This window comes from Carcharodon carcharias, chromosome 17 (genome assembly GCF_017639515.1).
Source record: "Carcharodon carcharias isolate sCarCar2 chromosome 17, sCarCar2.pri, whole genome shotgun sequence".
Taxonomy (NCBI): Eukaryota; Metazoa; Chordata; class Chondrichthyes; order Lamniformes; family Lamnidae; genus Carcharodon; species Carcharodon carcharias.
Window position 1 is genome coordinate 107,699,418 of NC_054483.1, and position 8,189 is coordinate 107,707,606.

An 8,189-nucleotide genomic window follows, 5' to 3' on the forward strand; every position below is an offset into this window, starting at 1 on the left:
CTTTATGTTATCGCAAGCAGGAGCAAGTCAGGCAATGGCCTCTATTACTGTAGTCGATGAGTTTATCACTTTGCAGGTTTTTTGCTATAGTTGCCCTTGCTTGATCACTGATCTATGACTTCGGGTTACCAACCAACTTGCCAGGGGGAATAATTCCTCCCTGCTTGCTCTATCCAAACCCCTCATAATGTTAAATATCTCCACTCGTTTGCTTGTTGGTGTCATCTTCATCCCAGAAGGGCTGCCAAGGATCTCCCACTCTGTTTGTTCTGTGCTGCCCTTACACGTTTATTAAGTTAGGTCTCCCTGAACCATCTCTGCTCTGAGAAGGAGAATCTCAGCTTTTCCAATCTCTCTCCGTATTGTCCTCAGCCCTGATATCAACCCGGCATGCACCCTAAGAACCCACACTGAGGACTTTGACATTCTTCCCAAATTGTGGCATCCGGAATTGGACACAACTCCACCGCTGAAGCCTAACCAGGGCTAATGTCACTCCACAGCTGACTGATCCCTGTATGTAACTGGGATTGAAGCTAAACAATCAAAGCTGTATTATTCAAAAATACACTGAGCTGGTGATCCTCCAAAAGGTCATCTGATTATATGTCCAAGCAAAGAAAATAGAATCTTATAGCCTTAAAGGAGGTCATTCGGCCCATTGTGTCTGTGCTGGCTCTTTGAAAGGTCTAACAATTAACCCCACTGCCCCCGCCCCTCTTCCCCAAAGGCATGCAAATGTTTCTTTCTTGGGTGGTTATTCAATTCCCTTTTGAAAGTCACCATTGAATCTGCTTCCACCGGCCTTTCAGGCAGCGGGTTCCAGATCGCAACAACCGCTGCACACAAAAAGAAATCTCCTCATCTCTCCTCTGGTTCCATTGCCAATTATCTGAAGCTGCAACGATCTTTTCATGCAGCTTTGAAAGTTTGTTTGTGTTTATATTCCTGTGGCACTTCATCTTGTAAAAAGGGCCACAAAGAAAGCCACGCAATAAATTACGTCTGAAGAACATTAACTATTATTTTGGCAAATTAGGCAGTTATTCCGATCGGAGGTGTTGAGGATAAAGTGACATTGTATCCATGCAACCACTTTGAAGATGGCAAAACAGAGTGGTTCATGGCTTTTTTCCCAGCTCAGGCCCATATGACCACCACCCCCCCAACACCCCTCCCCACCCCCCCCCCACCCCCCCCCACCACCCCCCCCCCCCCCCCCCACCCAACCCCCCCCCCACTACCACCACCACCCCTTCATGATGTTGTGTGGGAAGTGGTACAAGACCCCTGGAGGCGAGTGTTGCTGTGTAATACTAACTCAGCCACACCGGGTCCACACCAAAGTCTTCTCTGTCTGTTGGGTCTCACATCTCAGACCCCACAACCAATGTCACAATCTCGTTTTTGGAGGCTCCAAGATTACGGGGATGGGGGTAGGGTCCATTGTTCGGGGCCGTGGAGGTACTTCCACTCCACATCTCGCCATGCTCTGCCTGCTCTAGTCACGCTCTGTACTTACTCTGGGTGGCTTCCCTGGAGCAGGCATCCCTGAAAGAAGACAAGCTTTAAAGGGCATAATTTTAGAAGCACATCCATCCTCCATAAACTTGAGTTCATCCAAAATCAGCTTCCCATATCTTAACTGGCATCAAGTCCTGCTGTTTTTCATTCATGGGATGTGGGCATTGCTGGCCAGGCCAGCTGTTATTAACCATCCCTAGTTGCCCTTGAGAAGGTGGTGGTGAGCTGCCTTCTTGAACTGCTGCAGTCTGTGTGGTGTAGTACACCCACAGTGCTGTTAGGGAGGGAGTTCCAGGGTTTTGTCCCAGGAGCAGTGAAGGAACGGCCGATATATTTCCAAGTCAGGATAGTTTGTGGTTTGGAGGGGAACTTCCAGGTTGTGGTGTTCCCATGTGTCCGCTGCCCCTGTCCTTCTAGATGGTAGCAGTTGTGAGTTTGGAAGATGCTGTCTAAGGAGCCTTGGTGAGTTGCTGCTGTGCATCTTGTAGATGGTACACACTGCTGTTACTGTTCATCAGTGGTGAAGGGAGTGAATATTTCTGGGTACCAATCCCTGCTTTGTCCTGGATGGTATTGAGCTTCTTAAGTGTTGTCGGAGCTGCACTTTTCCAGGCAAATGGAGAGTATTCTATCACACTTTTGTCTTGTGCCTTGTAGATGGTGGACAGGCTTTAGGGAGTCAGGATGTGAGTTATTGCTGTGGGATTCCTAGCTTCTAACCTGCTCTTGTAGCCACAGTATTCATATGGCTGGTTCAGTTCAGTTTCTGGTCAATGGTAACCCCCAGGATGTCAATATTGGAGAATCCAGTGATGGTAAAGCTAGTGAATGTCAAGGGGCAATGGTTGTTGGGGATGGTCATTGCCTGAGACTTGTGGAGTGCAAATGGTACTTGCCACTTGTCAGGCCAAGCCTGGATATTGTCCAGGTCTTGCTGCAACTGGACATGGACTGCTTCAGTATCTGAGGAGTCGCAAATGGTTCTGAACATTGTGCACTCATCAGCAAACATCCCCACTTCTGACCTTATGATGGAAGGAAGGTCATTGATGAAGCAGCTGAAGATAGTTGGGCCTAGGACACTACCCTGAGGAATTCCTGCAGTGATGTCCTGGAGCTGAGATGACTGACCTCCAACAACCACAACCATCTTCCTTTGTGCTGTGTATGACTCCAACCAGTGGAGAGTTTTCCACCTGATTCCCATTGACTCCAGTTTTGCTAGGGCTCCTTGATGCCAAACTCGGTCAAATGCAGCCTTAATGTCAAGGGCAATTACTCTCACTTCGCCTCGGGAGTTCAGCTTTTTTGACCATGTTTGAACCAAGGCTGTAATGAGGTCAGGAGCTGAATGGCCCTGGTGGATCCCAAACTGGGCGTCAGAGAGCAGGTTATTGCTAAGCAAGTGCCGCTTGATAGCACTTTTGGCAACGGCTTCCATCACTTTACTGATGATCGAGAGTAGACTGATGGGGCAGTAATTTACCTGGTTGGATTTGTTCTGCTTTTTGTGTATAGGACATGCCAGGGCAATTTTCCACATAGACGGGTAGATGCCAATGTTGGAGCTGTACTGGAACAGCTTGGCTAAGGATGCAACAAATTCTGGAGCACAAGTCTACAGTACTATTGCCGGAATATTGTCAAGGCCCATGGCCTTTGCAGTATCCAGTGCCTTCAGCCATTTCTTGATATCATGCAGAGTGAATAGAATTGGCTAAAGACTGACATCTGTGATGCTGGGAACCTCTGGAAGAGGCCGAGATGGATCATCCACTCGGCGCTTCTGGCTGAAGATTGTAGCAAAATGCTTCAGCCTTTTCTTTTGCACTGATGTGCTGGGCTCCCCCAGCCTTGAGAGTGGGGATATTTGTGGAGCCTACTCCTTCAGTGAGTTGTTTAATTGTCCACCACCATTCACAACTGGATGTGGCAGGACTGCAGAGCTTAGATCTGATCCGTTGGTTGTGGAATCGCTTAGCTCTGTCTATCGCTTGCTGCTTATGTTGTTTAGCATGCAAGTAGTCCTGTGTTTATAGCTTCACTAGTTTGACAACTCATTTTTAGGAATGCTTGGTGCTGCTCCTGACATGCCCTCCTGCACTCTTCATTGAACCAGGGTTGATCCCCTGGCTTGATGGTAATGGTAGAGTGGGGGATATGCTGGGCCATGAGGTTACAGATTGTGTTAGAGTACAATTCTGCTGCTGCTGATGGCCCACAGTGCCTCATGGATGCCCAGTCTTGATCAGTTCAATTCCTATTCCATTTAGCACATTGGTAGTACCACACAACACGATGGAGGGTATCCTTAATGTGAAGACAGGGCTTTGTTTCCACAAGTCTGTGCAGTGGTCACTCCTACCGATACTGTCATGGACAGATGCATCTATGGCAGACAGGTTGGTGAGGATGAGGTCAAGTATGTTTTTCCCTCTTGTTGGTTCTCTCACCACCTGCCGCAGACTGAGTCTAGCAGTTATGTCATTTAGGATCAGCCAGCTCGGTCAGTAGTGGTGAAACCCAGCCAGTCTTGCTAATGGACTTTGAAGTTCTCTACCCAGAGTTCATTCTGTGCCCTTGCCACCCTCAGTGCTTCCTCCAAGTGATTTTCAACATGGAGGAGCACTGATTCATCAGCTGAGGGAGGGCAGTACATGATAATCAGCAGGAGGTTTCCTTGCCCGTGTTTGACCTGATGCCATGAGACTTCATGGGGTCCGGAGTCGATGTCGAGGACTCCAAGGGCAACTCCCTCCCAATTGTATATCACTGTGCCACTACCTCTGCTGGGTCTGTCCTGCCAGTGGGACAGGACATACCCACGGATGGTGATGGTTGTGCCTGGGACATTATGTGTAAGATATGATTATGTCAGGCTTTTGCTTGACCAGTCTGTGAGACAGCTCTCCCAATTTTGGCACTAGCCCCCGGCCGTTCGTAAAGAGGACTTTGCAGGGTCGACAGGGCTGAGTTTGTCGTTGACACTTTCGGTGCCAAAGTCAATGCCAAGTGGTCCACCTGGTTTCATTCCTGACAGACTTTGTAGCTGTTTGGTACAACTGAGTGGCTTGCTAGGCCATTTCAGAGGGCTGGTCTAATTCTTATGCTTAGGTTCGAACATGATCTAATTCAAGGCCCATTTCAGATGGCAGTTAAAAGTCAAGCACATGGTTGTGAGTGTGGAGTCACATGTAGGCCAGACCAGCTAAGGACAACCGATTTCTTCCCCTAAGGGGGCATTAGTGAACCGACAATGGTTTCACGGTTATAATTAGACAATTATTCATTTTAAGTTCCACTATTTACTGTGGTGGAATTTGAACCTGAGTGCCCAGATCATTACCCTAGGTCTCTGGATTACTAGCCCAGTGTCAATACCACTACACCACCGCCTTCCCATTCACCCATCACTTTCTAAGCTTGCTGATCTACACTGGTTCCAGTTAAGCAAGGCTTAAGTCTTAAATTTTTCATTTCTATTTACAAATCGTCCCATGTCCTCACCCCTCCCTCTCTCTCCAATCTTCTCCAGCCCCACAGCCCTCCAATGTCTTTGATCTTCAATTCTGGCCTCCCTACTCTCCAGTTAGGACAATCTACAAATCCCAACTCTTTGACCAAGCTGTTGGTCATCTGCCTTAATGACTCCTAATGTGGCTCAGGGTTAGATTTTGTTTAATAGTTGCCCCTGTTAAGTACCGTGGGACATTTTGCTGCTTTAAAGTTGCTATGTGAATACAGGTTGCTGTGAACCTGAGGGAGTGTTAACACTTCTAATCTTGCGCAAAGTCCCGTGATGTAAACTATTTCGAAAAGGAAGCCTTGAATTAGATCATGCTTGAGCACCTGACTTTCATTGACACCTTTTTTTCCAACATTTTAATTCAGTAGCAACATCACAATATTGTTCACGACACTGCTCCCGACAGCTGTGCACTACTGGGCCCCAGGCTGCTTGCTCTACCTGTTCATCGCTTTGAAAATTTCCTTAAGGTCCTCTCCAGCCCATTAATGCTCTACAATGAGCTTAATGGGCAACTATTTGGAGGTGAGCGGGTTTGCCAACTCCCCACCTGCCCTCACTTTGAAAACTGCAGCGCCTCCTGGCATTGAAAGACTGACATGCCATCTGGGAGCACTCACACCCGACCTCGCCCCCCACAGGTGACTGAAAATCCGGCCCCTTCTCTCCATTGACCAATAGTTAGGAGATACTACAGCACTTTGAGCAGCCTGGTTCTTGCAGTTTCCTGTTTGTTCTTCAGACATGTCACTCATTCATCTTGGGCCTAAGGTCACAAGAACATAAATAGGAGCAGGAGGAGACCATATGGCCCATCGAGCCTACTCCACCATTCAATACGATCATGCAGATCTTGGGCTTCAACTCCACTTTCCCACCCACTCCCCACATCCCTTAACTCCCTGAGAGATCAAAAACCTGTCAATTCCAGCCTTAAATGTATTCAGCGATGGAGCATCCACAACCCTCTGGGGTAGAGAATTCCGAAGAATCACAACCCTTGTGTGAATTAATTCCTCCTCATCTCAGTCCTAAATGATCATCCCCTTATCCTGAGACTACAGCCCCCATGTTTTATATTCCCCAGCCAGTGAAAACAATCTCCCAGTGTCTGCCCTATCAAGCCCCTCTAGAATCTTGTATGTTTCAATCAGATCACCTCTCATTCTTCTAAACTCAAGAGAATATAGACACAACTTACTCAGCCTCTCATCGTAGGACAACACGCAAGGACCAATTTAGTGAACCTTCACTATACCGCCTCCAATGCAAATATATCCTTTCTTAAACATGGAGACCAAAACTGCACACAGTACTCCAGATGTGTTACACCCTGTACAACTGTAGCAAGACGTCCTTATTCTCATACTCCAATTCCCTTGCAATAAAGGCCAACATGCCATTTCAATGTTCTTGCTGCACTTGCATAGACAGGCAAAATGTTAAGTGTGTCCTGAGCAAAACTCCAAGGCCTTGAGGCCAGGGCTCCATTAATTGAAGTATTTATTGCATGATTAAAAAGAGGTAAAGGGTAAACTTCATTCAGTTCACTAAGGGATGATTCTAGCTTTGGGCCAGAGTTTAAAATGGGTGATGGTTAAATTAGTGAACCACGGTAAACCTGTCTGACTTGCCTTCTGTTGATTTCAATGGAAAGCAACATCGGTTGTGGTGATGCCCAGTTCCATATATATCGCCCATTTCATGTGACCATCAAAGGTCACAAATTGTCCCCAATTAATCTAAGGTCTCTTGTTTTGAAAGGCAAAGTTCTTTCAGCCGTTTATCTCTGGCTCGGACACTTGCTGATTCCCTAGCGTTCATGCTCGGATCATGCTTTGAATTTTAAAAATTATTTTCATGGGGCATATGTGTTACTGACAAGGCCAACACTATTGCTCATCCTTAATTACCCATTGAGAAGGTGGGGATTAGCCACCTTGTTGAACCACAGCAGTCCACGTGACGTGGGTACACCCACAGAGCTTTATCCTGTAGGGGTCTGATACCCTTGCTTGGCCATTTCAGAGGATGGTTAAGAGTCAACCGCATTGCTGTGGGTCTGGACTCAGAGGTAGGTCAGACCAGATAAGGACAGCAGATTTCCTCCCCTGAAGGGCATTAATGAACCAGAGGCGTTTATGCAAGAATCCATTAGTTTTATTATTAATGAGATTAGCTTTTTAATTCCAGATTTTATTAATTGAATTTAAATTCTCCAGCTCCCACGGTGGAGAACCCAGGTCTCCCAAGCATTAGTCCAGGCCTCTGGATTACTTGTTCAGTAACATTGCCACTAGCCTACCACTCTCTCCAAGTATTGCCCCTCAAATAATTAATGTGATAATTTGAGGTTTGAGGAAAACTGGAGAGACAAAAGGCTGACTTTATATTCCACTTCCATAACCTAAGAGCATTGGAGTATCTTTAAGTTGGGATCAACTCCATTTTACTGAAGGACTCGAAACGTCAACTCTTTTCTTCTCCGCCGATGCTGCCAGACCTGCTGAGTTTTTCCAGGTAATTCTGTTTTTGTTATGGAGAAGGGAGGGCCTTGCTGCAAGTCCATAGCCCTTTCCAGCAGTGTGTTTACTTACTGAGCTAGGAATTCAGCATTTATTTATTAGGAATGATGTGCTGGCTCTGGAGAAAGCCCAGCGATGATTCACCAATCTGGAATGAAGGGACAGAAATGTGATGAGAATCTGGGTCACCTCGAGTTAACGTTCCTGCATACCTTGTGGTTTGCTCTTCACACTGAAGTATTCGCGATACCAATGCTGAATGACATCTCGGGCAGTGATCATCCCTTCCAATGGGAAGACTCAAGACAAAGAAAACTGAACCTTAAGATTCAAAACCAGTGGCTTCATAGCCAATCCAAGAAAAAAACAATCTTCACACAGCTGTGAGGATGTGGAGACTGATGTCTCAGAAGCCCAGGCATGGAACATCAGCTGTGCTGAGCTCATCCAAACCTCGGCTGCCCATTTCCTAATTCACACCAAGTCCTGTTCACCTATTGCCCCTGTGGTCCCTGACTGACATCGACTCGCCACCGGCAATGCCTCAGTTTTAAAACCTACATCTTCGTTTTCAAATCCCCCCTATTCCCTTGCTCCTCCCTGTCTCTGTCACC